The following is a 17,285-nucleotide window of genomic DNA, read 5'->3' on the forward strand; positions in this document are numbered from 1 at the left end:
TTAGATTCTGGCTCCCTTGTATCTCTTTCTGTTTCATGACTATATGGAAGAATATTTAATGTCTGAGGCCAAATAAAACAATAAGCGTCAAGATCATATTTTTGATCTGTTCTTTGGCAGAAAGCTGAAACACTTTGATCAACTGAAAAACTTCACAAGGCCTATGTAGCTAAAAGCTTTTTGCTATCCTATCTCTTCCAGGGATCTGGAAACATTTGGTTTGTCCAAGATTTGGACACTACAAAATTCTGTTTTGGGCAGAATTTCTACTTGCAAAACTGGTCAACTTCTCTACCTTATCTCTTTCTGGTTTTATCTTGTCAGAAGAAATCAATAAAAAACAACACACATTACTAAACTTTTGTTTTCCAAATTATTCCCTTAGAAATACAAGGTAGTAGTCATGTAATCTAACTTCCAAGTTACAACCAGGAATTTTTTTTTCCCAAATTCTTTGGCAATGTATAGGTGGATATTGAACACTGCAGTCTGATTATCTTTTTTATGCACTGCCTTCAACAAGGATCCTATGTCATTGTTACAAATTTTGGGCACCTGGGTGGCTCAGTCAGTTAAGCATCTGACTCTTGATTTAGGCTCAGGTCATGATTTCAGGATCATGAGATCAAGCCCTGTGTGGGGCTCCTTTCTCCCCACACAGACTTCTTGAGATTCTCTCCCTCTGTCCCCCAATTCATGAACATGCACTTTCTCTAGATAAATAATCAAAATCTTTAAAAACAAATTTAAAAAAACACAAAAAATCATTTATTAAAGATAAGAGAAAAGACCATCAGACCAGAATGGAACTCTTCAGGGCAACATTAAAAATAATTTTAATTATTTGCATCAGGCGACAGGAAGTTTTCCTACATTTGTAGAGGGGAAATATAAGTAAATATATTTATAAAAGTTTGAGGACTACAACTCTTTAGGCTGGGTTATTTTTCCTCAACAACATAATTCTCTTAATGACAGCTTACTAGCTTCTGATATATTTGTTACCAGTTAGTCCCACTTAGTAGTTACCATCATGGTAGTAAGTTCTGTCAAACAAAGTTCTCAGAATTTTTCTTTTCTTTTCCTTTTTTCTTTTTCTTTTTTTCTTTCTTTTTTTTTTTATTCCCTTTTACATCTCTCTCTTTCTCTCTCATTTCATTTTACAATTTAATGGTGGATTTTTGAAGATATCAGGGTTAAAAAGAAAGATTTATCTTTATATTTTCCCCAAGGCTAGTGCTAATGCAGTCTATTGTCTTAAAGAATTTCTCAGTTTCCCATGTCCCACCTACTATTTGGGATTTCTTAGAGGTTGATTTCTCTATCTTTCAAGGTGGTATTTTCTGAGCATTGTTTATTACCTTCCTCCTGTCTACTTCTCCCCAAAGCATATTTTTTTTTTCTTGCACTACTTTGCAAAATGCAGTTAATGGTAGCTAGAAGCTAAAATTTAGGTTCTTTCCTACCAATTCCCCTAACTAGAACTGATAAGTAGTAACTGATAATTACTATGGTCTATCTATAACATTAAACAAGAGGTAATATTAATAAATGTGTTTCCATTGCATTACATTCTTGTTTTCATGGAAAAGTGTCTTGTCATCCAACTGTGAAGTCAATAGCATTTGTAGTCTTTATTTTTGGTACCAATATTTGCATTGACTAGGTAATTAATTCTACCTTTTATATCATAAGTACAAAAAATCTCAGTGGTTTAGAAAATAAACATTACTCTCCCTCACATTAAGATCAAATGCAGGGAATTGAGTTTGGTGTGGTAGGTACTCTGTGTTTCATGCAGTCAGTTAAGACCTAGTATGATTAAAAGGGACTCTGCCATCCTTTAGGACTTTTAAATTATATACTAGATCCTCTTCATCTATCTGGCTAACATGGGCAAATACAAATTATGAGAATCATGGGAGAAGTTTCAGGGACTAAGACTTAGAATAGAAAACATTTATTTCAGGCCCCATTCATTGGAAAGCCTTGGTCACATGATTCCTACTTGACTAAAAATAAGAATTTTCTGTATGCTGAGGAGGTAACTGAGATATCTAGATGAACTGGTAGTGTTTTCTCTATCTCATGATGGAATATAGAATTAGATTTGTAAAGTGCCTTTAAAGTCCAAGACACTATAACTTAGAATATGAGATAAGTCTAGACAGTGAACAATAAGATGCCAGAGATTTTTTTTCTGAATAGTTTCTGTGTTTTCAGTGACTAACATAATACCTGATGAATGTATAATTTCATACCAAATAAAATTATACATGCTAGTAATATATAATTATAATACATAATAAAATATTTTAATTAAATATTTTCTATACAAGTGATTCAAGAATGAGATCAAAAGCTGTCAGAAGAAGAAGTAAATAAGAGGGGCACCTGGGTGGCTCAGTGGGTTAAGCCGCTGCCTTCGGCTCAGGTCATGATCTCAGGGTCCTGGGATCAAGTCCCGCATCGGGCTCTCTGCTCAGCGGGGAGCCTGCTTCCCTCTCTCTCTCTCTCTGCCTGCCTCTCCGTCTACTTGTGATCTATCTCTGTCAAATAAATAAATAAAATCTTTAAAAAAAAATCCAGATTTCAAGTTATAATACTAAGTGGTAGTAATTAAAATGGTATGGCACTGACATAAAAAAATTGAAACATAGATTGATGGGATAGAACAGAAATCCAGAAATGAACCCACAATAATGGCCAATTAATGTTTGACAAAGGAGGAATAAATATCCAATGAAAAGACAGTGTCTTCAACAAATTGTGTTAGAAAAATTGGACAGTCACCTGTTAAAGAATGAAACCAGACAATTTTCTTATACCATACACAAAAAACAAACATAAAGGATTAAAGACCTAAATGTGAGACCCTAATTTATAAAAATCCTTGAAGATAGCACTGGTGGTAATCTCTCTGAGATTGCTTAAAACAATGTTTTATAGATATGTCTCCTGAAGGAAGGGAAAGAAAAGCAAAAATAAATTATAGCGACTGCATTAAAATAGAAAGCTTCTACACAGTGAAGGAAACAATCAATAAAACTAAAAGGCAACCTACTGAGTGAAAGAAGGTATGTGCAATTGCCATATCTGATAAAGAGTAACCAAAATATATGAAGAACTATTACAACTCAATACCCAAAAAACAAATCCAATTAAAAAAAAATAGGCAGAAGACATGATAGACACTTCTCCAAAAAAGACATTTAGATGGCCAGCAAACACGTGAAAAGATGTTCAGCCTCACTCAGGACCAGGGAAATGCAAATCAAACCCACAATGAGGTATCACCTCATAAGTGTCAAAATGATTAAAGTCAAAAACATAGGAAACAGCAAGTGTTGATGAGGATGTGGAAAAAAAGAAACCTGTAGGTAGCAGCAGTTTTTGTTAGAGGCAAAAGGAGAAAATATTAATGCTGGAGCCAGGGAGAAGCCTAGCAGACTTGCAGTTACTTCCCAAGAAAAGCAGATATTCCCCACACCCAGAGAGCACCATGCTAGATGGCATATTTCTCCTTCCTTGAGGATCATGGGAGACAGGCAACTTTAGAAATCCTGGTGAACAAACTTAATAAAATGTGAAGTGCCCCCCTAAAAATCACTGGATAAAAACATCCCAGAGTGAGAGGTATACATTAAACATGAAATATACTATAAATATAGTTTATATTTTTAAAATATTGTATATGCAATATATTTGTTTCTCTTCTCTCTGCCCTGCCCTCCCCCCCTCACAGTACCATCACATTGTCTTTTCCTTCACTCTCAGTCTTTCTTTGACTGCCTTTCTGTGGTAAGCAGTTTATCTGCAAAGGTGAGCCCAGTGGTTACCTAAATATACCAGTAACTTGGTGGTTGAGAATATTTATTTCAAAGGTGAATTCTTAGAGATTTGCTTGGATGACCTTAAATATGAGCTACATACTACTCTATGTGCCTTTATCAGTAAGATGGGAGTTATTTTGATCTCTGCCTGATAACTTTGTCTAACCAACTTAGAAGAGATGACTTAAATCATTCAAAACCTCTAATGTGGTACACTGTTAAGGAATATTGAAAGATGAATAAGAATCATTAAATAGAAAGGCTTTGGTGTAAACTTGATGTGAAAGTCATTTGGGGTTTGATCTTGGTCATTATACATTAAGGTAGTTTTGCTTACATGCAGGCTACATTATTTTTAGCTCACTCTTGCAAATAAACCATTTGAAACTTTTAATAAAAGTTTTGAGTATGGTTGACACACAATATTGCATTAGTTTCAGATGCACATGATGCTTTAACATCTCTGTATTTTACGCTGTACTCATCACAAGTGTAACTACTGTCATCATGCAACACTATTACAATATCTTTGACTGTATACATTCCAAAACTGTAAACCTGTGTTCCCCCACTCTTCTTCACCCATTTTGCCCATCCCTCTACCCTCCTTTTCTCTGTAGACCATTGATTTGTTTTCTGTATTTATAGGTCTAACTTTGTTTTGTTTTTGTTTTTGTTTTCACTTTTTTTTTAATTCCACATATAAATGGAATTATATGATATTTGCCTTCTCAGTCTGACTTAGTTCACTTAGCATAATAACCTAGGTCTAGCCTTGTTGGAAATGACAAGATTCCATCCTTTTTATGGATGTATAATATTCTTTTATATATGTGATATATGCATACATATATACCTACATACATTTACCATTTCCCAAAGCTTGGCCACATATTGCAAGGGAGGCTGAAGCAGGCATTCTTGGGTTTTCAGTACTAGGAGAGAAGATTTTTTTTTTTTTCCTCTTTTAGTCTGTTTTTCAGTCAGACTTGCAGTCATTAACATTGAACCTGTGTTCCATCCATTCAGACCTACAGAGACCATAAAAACTGGCTGCTAATATTTCATTCTTATTAAAATAAAGGCATATCTTTGATGCAATATTTAGTGGAGATGGAGCAACTAGAATTATGACAAGAACACTAAAGATAAAAATCTGTGAAACAAGGCATGCACTATATGTTACTATGAATGGAGATTGCATTTTCTGTACCAGAGCAAAACAAAAACTATTTTTATTTGTGTTTAAAAAAAAAGTTTTAAAGATAATAAAGTGGACAGTATAAAGAGACCTTATACAAAAATACATCAAAAAATTGGTTTCTTACAAATATCTGAAATTAGTCTTTTGATAGCAGAATCAAATAGCCACCAACATATTTTAAACATTTTTTAACAGTATGAGCTTATTAGTTTGGTGAGTTATGAAACAGTTTAAATCTTGAAACAATGATGGACAAAAGAAAGTACAAATAAAGGTCATTTCCATCATGGAAATTTTGTTGGAAACTCATGAAAGAAATAATTTATAAAGATATTTTTATGATAGATTAAAGATCATCACTCAAGCCACCAAACAATTAATTATAGAATATAAGATATTTAAAAATACTCAAAATCATAAAAGAATGTTAAAACCACATCAAAAATCAATTTATTCAAATTATGAAAAATGTTAAGAATTTTTCTTAAGCTTTAGTTGAGTGTTGCAATGTAAGGAATATTATAAAATTATTGTATTCAGTATGTTTTAGTTCAAGGGGTTTTCAAATTTGCTAATAAGTATTTTGTTAAATTCATTAACATTATTGAACTCTTCCACAGTCTTTTTTATTTATTTACATATATCACAGAATATCAGCTAGTTGTGGGGGGGGGGAACAAACAAACAAACACAAACCAAAAAAACTTAGTTGCTGGGGTGTCTGGGTGGCTCAGTCATTAAGTATCTGACTTCAGCTCAGATCATGATCACAGGGTCCTGGGATTGAACTGTGCATCAGGCTCTCTGCTTGGAGGGAAGCCTGCTTCTCCCTCTCCCTCTGCTGCTCCCCTGCTTGTGTTCCCTCTCTTGCTGTGTCTCTCTCTGTCAAATAAATAAATAAAATCTTAAAAAAAAACAAAAAAACAAACTTAGTTGCTATATCAATGGTCTATACTCCAACTTTATTAACTAACAATCTCAATTAATTGGAATTTTACCACAAAAGACTGATTTTTCACTTACTGATTTTCTCCATTCTGCTAAATATTGAACATATTTGTGCTCAGTTTTCTGAAGCACATTCTGGAAAATGTCATGAACACAGTTGTTAAAACCATTCAGTATTTGCACAATTTATGTGATTGCTGAAAGAAGAAGACAGTGAATTTAATGACAGTTCTTTGTTGATGCTTTTTAGTTGTATACTGGAAGGGTTTTACAAAGATTTACTCTGCTATTAACTCAAATTCAAAATTATCTTAAAATAAAAGAATGGTTGTTTAAAACATATTTAATCAAAGACAAAATATGGTCTTGTGGGGGCGCCTGGGTGGCTCAGTGGGTTAAGCCTCTGCCTTCAGCTCAGTCATGATCTCAGTGTCCTGGGATTGAGCTGTGCATCCCCCTCTCTCTATGTCTGCCTCTCTGCCTACTTGTGATCTCTCTCTGTGTCAAATAAATAAATAAAATCTTTAAAAAAAAATATGGTCTTATGGTTTATATTCTCTCACAAATAATGCACTACAAAAGAAGTTAAATTTACAATTTAGAGCTATAATAAGAAAGAAAAAGCTTGTGACCTACATAGAAAAGTACAAGGATTTGTATTGAAAATGAATTTTAACATAATGGAAATAATAATAATGATTTTAAACATTTTCTTACATTGGCCAATATGGATATTTTAATTCTTGATAGAATAATGCAAATTGCTGTAAAAACTAAGAAAAAATTTAGAAAACATTTTCATGCTGATAAATTTATAGCTGTTTTCAAATTTTATGCAACACATTTTTGAATTTGACATTAATAGTACTAAGTCTACTCTAGAGTTAGGTAATTTATTTAACTTAGATATAATTTTGAAATCCATACATTTTGATAAAAAGTGAAATAAATTCTTAGAAAAATGAGCTAGTTTTGTCAATGATGAATCAAATATTAAATGAAAATGATTTTTTTGTCTTCAATGTAGTTAGTGCAAATTTTAAGTTTGAAAAAATTGGGGGGAAAATTGGTATGTGTGTCTCTTTTACTTACTGTAACTTTTATGAAAACTGAAGGTAAGTAAATTATTTTAGAATAAAATGTTTAACAGCTGAATGAAATGAATTGTAAGTGTAAAATATCCACATTTTAGAAGATTTAGTATGAGAAAAAAGCATGTGAACTATCTCATTAATAATTCCTGTTGTGTAGGGGTGCCTGGGTGGCTCAATCATTAAGCATCTACCTTCAGCTCAGGTCATGATCCCAGGGTCCTGAGATGGAGCCCTGCATCAGGCTCCTTGCTTGGTGGGAAGCCTACTTTTACCTCTCTCTGCTTGTGCTCTTTCTTGTTCTCACTCTCTCTCAAAGTAAATAAATAAAATCTTTAAAAAATAAAAATAAAATAAAACAGTAATCCCTGTTGTTACCTATATTATTAAAATGAAACCCACTCATTTTATTTTTAATATGACTACTGTAAATTAAAATTACATATGTATCTCACATTATGTTTCTATTAGAAAATACTTACCTAGAGAATCTAATATACCTTGTTTCAAATGTACTGTCTTAAAAAATGACTTCACCTTTAAGCTTTTCACTTGTGCCTTTTGCAGTCTAAAATGTCTAAAGATATATTATCCAAATATTTTCAATTCATGAAGTTCATTAAATATATTCACCTAATGTTTTATCTACTCTTTTATGTAAAAATATATCACTTTCAAACTATAGAGGAACTCCTGCTTTTCTATTATTACCTTATGATAAGGAAAAAAAAAGTATTCCAATTAAACACATCATTTATGACCTTATAGTTCTTAATCTTACCCCTCATTTTTCATGGTTGGACTGATATTCACCAAAAAATTCAAGTACTTAATATGTTGAAAATACTCTGTGTTATCCTTTTTCTAAACCTCAAAATACTTCCAAGTAAATATGCAGCTCCTAATAAGAAAATGCAAATAAGTTACAAATCAGAAAGTAGGGACAATTAAAATGCCCTACATACAGTTACAGGGTATTAATATATAACACTATATTCATTCTACTATTGACCCTAATCTTCCTAAGAAAGCATATCTTAAAAAAGAGCAGGAATAGTTCTATTATTGCTACTTCCCTAAGGAGAAAATACCTGCAAAGGTAGGGAAGATTCATGTAAACAAAGTGTGAACAGCACAAATGATTTAATGTGTCTTTCTTTTGTTGGCCTGAGTTTAGCTATGATGGACTAAATTTTTCCTCTCACTAAAACTGCTGCCAGATAATTAAAGATTGTTCAGTTGCTGTAAATGGTTCCAATGACATAATGAGAGAGAAAATAAATATCCCAAGTGGAAAATTAATATTTTAAGTTATGAAGGCTAATGTCTAAAAGTCAGATGTCAAGTGGATAATTACAGCAAAATCATTGTATGTAACAATATCTCTGGCCATCAGCTATACAAAGTCAGAATGATGATAGACTATCATAGTATCTTCATCAAAGAACTTAAAAGGCTAAAAGCTTGCTAGATGCAGATGGTTGGCTTCAGTTTCTGACAGGAAAATTTTTATCTCCTAACTTAATTTAAGTTGATTTTCCAGCAAATGATATTTCAATTTGATGATTAAGATTCTGGAAGGCTCCTAAAAAGTAAAGAACAAATATAATAAACAACTTAGTATTATTATACTTTATATAATAGTTTTCTTCTGATTGCCTCTTTACTGAAAATGGTGTCTGATTACTAGGATCAATTTAATAACTAGTGGTTTTACTAGTCCATGTGTCACTTACAAGGTAAAAGTTATTTTCATTTGTCACTGTCAAATTTACCAGTAGACGTTGTGGGAAATTAACAAAGCAAAACCAAATACAATCTAATTGGATCTATTTAAAATAAATTCAATAAAATGATGAAGCCACAGGTTTTGTTTAAATCAATTCTGAGTGTAGAGAACAGAATTTAATCGTGGTTAAGAATGAATAAAGCTAAGTAAAATAGGCATGGCGATTTTAGTATTTTAATGGTAATCTGGAAGCAGATGTGATAGGGAGGAGAAAATCATCTCCCAGCATTGTTGGGGTTAGAGATTTTGTGACATTTTCCAAACCAGTTTAATTCTGGCCTATAGAGTACCAATAATATGCAAGAGTGAGAGATGCAAGCTACTATAAAAAAAAATGACATTAATGTATCAGCTGATCTTTTAGATAAAAATAAAAGTATCCATCTGTTGATTCTGTGAATTCTGTTAGCATAGTAATGTCTTGATCGATGATGCAAATATAGTGAACACATGGAGTTCCCAATTCACATAAGGAATGAGAGTCTCAATTTTTTGCCATCAGCTTGCAGTACAAATTTAGAGTAGGTATTTTCCTCCTGAGTTTATTCTATCAAAATCTTGAAGTAATATTGCATAAAATAGCAAATTCCTGATGTAAACACATATCAAGGCAGTGTTTACTATGTGATAATCGATAAAGAAGTTTTTTTTTTTTTTTTTTTAAAGAGGTTTTGTAAGACTAACACTAAGGTACTAAGACATCTACATGTAAGAGGTGGCAAAACTGGTGCTATTTTGGAGCTGATTTTAGTTTTCTGATATCTCTATTCAGAAAAGCAACTATTTTCTTCTCATACCTGTTTATATCAAACACTAACAACTTCTGGAAGAAGAGAGAGAACAGAGAGAACAGGGAAAAAGATACCTGAAATCTCATCACTTCTCTGTCAGATCTTCTAGTCTCATATATTACAATTTAGTACAAAGAAGAAAACTGATGTCCCACTTCACTGTAGTTTTTTCGGTTTTTGCTTGTTTTTTTTTTTTTTTTTTTTTTTGTTTTTTTTAATTTATTTATTTCTCAGAGAGAGAGCACAAGCAGAGGGAGCAGCAGTCAGAGCAGACAGCTGGAAAGGCAGGGTCTTAGCCAAGCAAGAAGCCCCATGCAGGATTCAATCTCAGGACCCTGGGATCATGACCTGAGCTGAAGACAGAGGCTTCGCTGACTGAGCCATCCAGGCATCCCCACTTCACTGCGTTGTAAAGTTCAAATCATTATTCATCAAAATTAATTTGTCTATACATGTGAAAATGAGATAGGCTAATGTAATAAAATATTTTGATTTTTTTGGGGGGGGAATCCATTCATTCAACAATATTTAAATAGAAACTAAATTTTTTGACACTGTTTTAACTGTGAAAAATCAAAAAATAAAATAAAGATTGATATGCTTTGCTTCTGAAGCCTACATGTTAGTAGGAGGCAAGGAGGCTATAAAATATAATTAGTTAATTCATTTTCAATATAGAATATTTGGAGATGAAACTGATAAGGGATAAAAGAACATGTAGAACAGGGAAAAAAATGAGGAATGCCAGCTTGGGTGGGCATTAAGGAGCTGAATTAAATTAGGCAGAGAAGTTAGACTCATTTAAATGGCAAGCTTTTGGCAGGTATTTAAAAATTACAACAATGGTAAAAGAGTGAGTTTGGAATGGTGCTTCGGTGGTTCAGTCCCTGAAACAATTGACTTGATTTTGGCTCAGGTCATAATCTCAGGTTCATGAGATGAGTGCTGCGTGGAGCATTGCATCAGGCTCTGTGTTCAGTGGGGAGTCTGTGTGTCTCTCTCCCTTTTCTTCTTCCTCTGCCCCTCCCCCATTGTTCTCTCTCGAATAAATAAATCTTTTTATTTTTATTTTATTTATTTACTTGAGAGAGAGAGAGAGAATACAAGTAGGGAGAAAGACAGGCAAAGGGACCAGCAGACTCCCCAGTGAAGAAGGACCCCAATGTGGACTCAATCCCAGAACCGGGGATCATTACCTGAGCCACAGGCAGATGCTTAACTGACCGAGCTATCCAGGCATCCAATAAATAAATCTTAAAAGAAAAGAGAAGAGTGAAAAGAAAATTCAAGGCAGGGGGAACAGCTAGACTTATGTTCACCAATATGGTAGCCATTAAACACACGTGGCAACAGAGCCCTTGAAATATGGCTAGTGAAGCTGAGTATCTAAATTCTAAATTTCACTTATTAATGATTACAACTAAATTAGAAAAACAGATACTTGGTTATTCAACAATTTGGTTATGTAAATCTACTTTTCCAACAATAAATTTTATAGAATACATGTAGAATAAGTATCACTAATGAAAATTTAGCATGTACCTTGAGATGCTCTCTAAGTACATACCAGATGTAAAGATTTAGTATAAAAATAATGTAATCTATCCCAACAATTTTATGTTGATTGTAGGTTGGATGTACTAAGATAGCTAAATATATTGTTAAAATCAATTTCATATATTGTTATATGGACCATGTGAAGAAAAATAAATACAAGGGAGACTTGATAAAATTATGCTTTAGAATGAAATAAGATGTTTATGTCTGAGCAGAATGTTAGCACCTTCTGAACATAGAGATGGGCTTATAGATATGGATAGGTGGAGAAATTTAGCAAAGACAAGGAAAAAACAGCCTGCCTTGGAGCACTTACGATTGAGGGATGAATCAGAAGCTACAGACAAAGACAAACAGTTTGGTAAAGAAAATTCTCTCACTAATTTGCTCTCCCTCAGAGTTCTGTAAGAAAGTACCAGGGAAATAGGGGTTGGGAACATCTGTAAATCACATATTTCTGTATATTTTCATGGTAATTGGGTTCTAGTACTGTCCTGGAGTAGAATACAAAAATGAACCAAAGGTAGCTGATATTGCTTCCAACTTTCTGGCAATCTGAATAATAAGAAAATATATGGTTTGTGATTTGGGGCATTGGAATAATCAAAGATAAATTCAATATGATTAAAATAATGATGTATTTCTGGCTCAGCTTGAGTCTAATTTGAAACTGATAGCCCTTTCATCTTAACAAACCCTTAATGAAAAGGCTTTGGAATTCTGTATATAAACATTTACAGTGTAACAAAGTATTAAACTACAGGTCTCCCAGTTCATTTTCACACAATGTCTGGAATACAATTTAAAAATAAACACAGGAGGAACCAGGAGAATGTATCCAAAAAACAAGACAAAACACATTCAATGGAACCAGGTGATTTAAGTATTTAAATTACCAGACAAGTTCTTGAAAACAAGTTTTATGGAGTTTAAATAATTTTTAGGATTTTTTTTAAATATGTGCTCATTAGTCATACCAAATGACCATTTCCCAAACTCCCTGAAGGAAAGGATATCATGGGGGCACCAGGGTAGCTCAGTGGGTTAAAGCCTCTGCCTTCGGCTCAGGTCATGGTCCCAGGGTCCTGGGATTGAGCTCCACGTCGGTCTCTCTGCTAGGCAGGGAGCCTGCATCCCGCCCGCTCTCTCAGCTTACCTCTCTGCCTACTTGTGACCTCTGTCTGTCAAATAAATAATAAAAAAATCTTAAAAATAAAAGAAAGGATATCATGGGATTTATCAAAAAAACACAAGAATTATTTCTCTATTCTTCTTGTGGTGGCAGTACCATTCATTGTCTACACTTCTATGTTATCTCAGTACCAGTGAAGCCTTTAGTTAATCTCCATGTTAGAAATCAAATTTGTATCCTGATGATGTTCATCTCATAATTTGGTGTACTTGTCATATTTGACTATTGAAATCTCACACAATTAGTGTACTGGGCAACCTTCTATACAATTTGCCACATAGTACATTGTTATATATATAGAGAGAGAAGTTGACTGGACAATAAGAAATAATATTTATCAAAATATTTATATGTGCCATGCCCCTATTCTAAGATTTTTATAGGTATCAACTCACTTAATATTTACAATAATCTTAAAAAGTTCAACTTTTTTTTAAAAGATTTTATTTATTTGAGAGAGAGAGACAAGAGGGGTCGGGGGGACAGACAGAGGTAGAAGCAGACTCCCAACTGAGCAGGGAGACCAGTGAGGGGCTGGATTCCAGGACCCCGAGATCATGACCTGAACCAGAGGTGAATGCTCAATGGACTGAGTTACCCAGGTGCCCCTCAATTTCTTGATATCTTTTTACACATGAGGAAACTGAGACAGGAAAACAAAGTTAATATATATTTACATGACAGAGCCAAGAGAGAAATCAGGGAAGACTGTGACTGCTTAGTCTAGTTGGTAGGACACTCAGCCCTCGCTATGAGTCCTGGATTTTAATTATTTCATTAATGATAATTATTATTTTTATTTTTGGTAATTATTTTAATAGGAAAAACAAATATTGAATGCTGCTTATGAGGAATGAGCAACTAAAATGACATGAAAAAGATGGAGAATGATAAAAAATAAAGCACAATAAAGTAATATAGGTGGTAATTTAAAAAGAAATATAAAATTAACGAGAAGCAATAATTTTACATTAACCAATTTTCTATACTATGAAAATTGTATTTGTATAAACCACAATTAAGTATTTTCTATATTTGCTTGGTAAAAGAATTTGCTTGCTGTATTCTGGTATTAAATTGAAACATTATTTTTTTAGATTCTCCACATATATTTCAAGGAAGTTTCATCTAACCTTCTTGGCCTTCCCCTCTTTCATCATTGTTTCCTATTCCTTTTAACCTATTGCATTTAGAAACTGCAAATGTAATTTGCTCTTCTAACTCATGAAAGTTAGGTTGGAGCTCTCTTTCTAACTCAGAATTCAACAAACAGTGATTCCTTTCCCTTTTTCCCACATTTTTGGCAAAATGACAGTTGTTCTGAAATTACTTTTGTTGAAGGCTAAACAAGGTGGTGGTTTAAAACATGGACTTTGGGATTAGAGAAATCCATTGTAAAACACAGCTCGGCCTCCTTCTAGCCAAGTAAGAGCCTCATTCTTAATTTGTAATCTTAAAAAAATTGAAATATATTAAACATTAATTACATATAAACTATATATATACACATATATATCAGCATACATCAATAATATGTACATATAAAGCATACATTCAATTTAAATAAAGAGGATAAAAGTAAATACATCCATATATCCACACATCCATATGTTTTTAGAAATAGGTATTTGCCAATATATTTGAAGTACTATGTGTGCCTCTTTTCTATAGCTTCTCCTTTACATTACTTCTCCTCAGGGATAACTACCGATTTTTTTTATTAACCATTTCATTACTTTGTTTAGAAAAATTATATTTACTGTATTCATATGAATCCATAAGATATTGTTTTGTCATTTTAATTTTTAGACAATAGTGTAACATTACATTCTTCTACAACTATCCTTTTCTCTTTGTGCTTTAAGTTTCATTCATGTGGATACATTTGCTTATATTTCATTTATTTTTATTGTTGAGTAGAATTTCTTTGTAGACCACAGCAAGTGATAGATTACATTGTTCCTGGACACACTGAGTTGTTTTCACTAATTTGGTATATTGAAGAATGTTATAATCATCTTTCTCATTGTATGAGTACACTGTAGTTTGGTTATCCATTCTCCTGTTGATGTACATTGGCATTATTTTCAGCTTGATGATATTATAAATCATGGTACTGTGAATATTCATGTAGAAGTCTATTTGGGATCATATATATTCTTTTTTTCTTGGGTAAATACATAGGACTGGGATGTTTTGGTCATATATTAAACTACATGTTTATAAGAAATAACTTAATTGCTTTCCTTTTTCTTTTTCTTTTCTTTGTTTAAAGATTTTATTTATTTGAGAGAGAGAGAGAGAGAGACCATGAGCAGAGGGAGAAGGGCACAGGGAGAGGGAGAAGCAGACTCCTGTTGAGCAGGGGGCCTGACATGGAGCTCAATCCCAGGACCCAGTCCCTGGACCCTGAGATCATGACCTGAGCTGAAGGCAGACACTTAACTGACAGAGCTACCCAGGCACCCCACATTTCCTTCCTACCTTCCTTCCTTCTTTTCTTTCTTTCTTTCTTTCTTTCTTTCTTTCTTTCTTTCTTTCTTTCTTCTTTTTTCTTTCAACTTCAAGTTAGTTAACATATAGTGTAGTAGTGATTTCAGGAGTAGAATTTAGTGATTCATCACTTACATTTATCACAACTGCCCTCCTTAATGCCCATCACCCACTTAGCCCATCCCTGCACCCACCTCCCCTCTAGCAACCCTCAGTTTGTTCTCTATCATTAAGAGTCTCAGCTGCTGGGGCACATGGGTGTCTCAGTCAGTTAAGTGTCTGTCTTCCGCTCAGGTTGTGATCCCAGTGTTCTGAGATCAAGCCTGCATCCAGCTCCCTGCTCTGTGGGGGGACTGCAGTCCTCTTTCTCCCTTTGCCTGCTGATTCTTCTTCTCCCTCTGTCTGCTGCTCTCTTGTTTGTGCTCTCTCTGTCAAATAAATAAAAATCTTTAAAAAGTTCCCCTTTAAGAAAAAAAAATATCAGCTGTTTTTCACAAAGAGACTAAAAAGTTTTCATTTCCAACACTGTGTCAGAGTTCTAATTGCTCTGCCTCTTGGTCCACATTTGGTACTAAGTAATTTTAATTATAATCTTTCTAGTTATTGTATATTGATATTGTATCGTGGATATAAACAGCATTTTTAAGGGAATAAGGATGATGGTAATCTTCTCATGTTCTTATTGACAATTCTTAGACATTCTTTAAAAAGAGTCTATTCAAATATATTGCATATTTGTTGGAATTGTTTGTCTTCTTAATATTGAATTTTAATGGCTGTTTATGTATTCTGAGTACAACTATTTATCTGGCATATGTTTGGTAAATATTTAGTCCCATTTGTGGTTTGGGTATTCATTAGGATTGAATTTAACAATTAGATCAATTTAGGAATAATTAACATGGACATTGACCAGTCACCCTAAATTTAATACATTGTACATTCTAGAAGCAACTTTCCTAAAAGAGTGCCAGGATGGTTTAATGGAGGTAAAGCTGATGCCAGCTTGGAGACATTCTGCAAGAATGAGGTGCCATCCTCCAGGGTATAGTACAGTATATATACTGAATTATAGATAACTATATGACACTGTGTTTTCAATAGGAAAAATTATGGGTCCAGAAAACAAGGAGTAAAAGCTTTAGTGGTCTTCCTTACCATCAGCATCTGTGACTCACTGGAGAAATTGTGCTTAATTGATAGTTATATGCTTCAGAGCTCTTTTTAAATTGGGGTTGATTATAGGAAATCTTGGCATGCTTTAAATTCTTGGCTGACTTTTATGAGCAAAACCCTCCTGCCAACCCACAGAGGAGATATAAATTTAGTTTTATAAATTAAATATATAAACCTTAGTTTTATTCAGCTAGGGAGATTTTTGGATACTTTGTTACTGCAGTGTAACTTGTGTTATACTGGCTGATACACCTGTGCTTGGGAAGTGCTTACAAATCAACAAATAAAATATGCATAAATGGGTAATAATGATTGAAATAGTGGAAAGCCTCCTTTTTGAGGACTTGTATATATTTTGTTCATGTATCGTGTGGCAAACTTATATTATTTGTACAAATGCTGTGTTTTAAGTTTTCATATTTTTTTTTCTCTCAACATCACTAGGTTGAAATTTTTAAAAAGCCCAATACTACTGAAATATGTTTAGAATAATATATACCTTGTCCTTTTCTTATAAAATTATATCATACTTATGAATATAATATATTGTATTTAAGCTAGACATTCAGTGTTAAGATCTAGATTTATTTTATTTGGATGTCTGTTAAATGCATTTATTGGAGCAAGTATTAATAGCCACAAAATATTCGGTGTGCCTGTTTGTGAAATTCCTTAAGCCTTTTTCCCCTATATGCAATGTGTTCAGGTCATTATTTACTAAATAACATTTTTTTTAAAGATTTTATTTATTTATTTGACAGATAGAGATCACAAGTAGGCAGAGAGGCAGGCGGAGAGAGAGGTAAAGGCAGGCAGAGAGAGAGGTGGAGGCAGGCTTCCTGCGGAGCAGAGAGCCCGATGCGGGGCTCGATCCCAGGACCCTGGGATCATGACCTGAGCTGAAGGCAAAGGCTTTAACCCACTGAGCCACCCAGGCGCCCCAGAAATGACATTTTTTTTGTACACAGTTTTAATATATTGTTTTCTCATAGTTTTTCCTATCTATCATCTGAAATGATTTTAGCACAAATAAATGGCTTTATTGTCTTGCTAAGTTGCATCTATATGGAATATAGTTACTTTGATTCCTACTACAACTTTATTAGATATGTACAGCTAGAGCAGTTTATAGACTTTTAATTGAGGATTCTTTAAAATCTTAGGTATTCCATTTCATTATTTATGTTAATATATTCATTTTAAAGTAGATA

The sequence above is a fragment of the Enhydra lutris genome, unplaced genomic scaffold (assembly GCF_002288905.1).
Source record: "Enhydra lutris kenyoni isolate GAN:26980312 unplaced genomic scaffold, ASM228890v2 scaffoldscaffold47, whole genome shotgun sequence".
Taxonomy (NCBI): domain Eukaryota; kingdom Metazoa; phylum Chordata; class Mammalia; order Carnivora; family Mustelidae; genus Enhydra; species Enhydra lutris.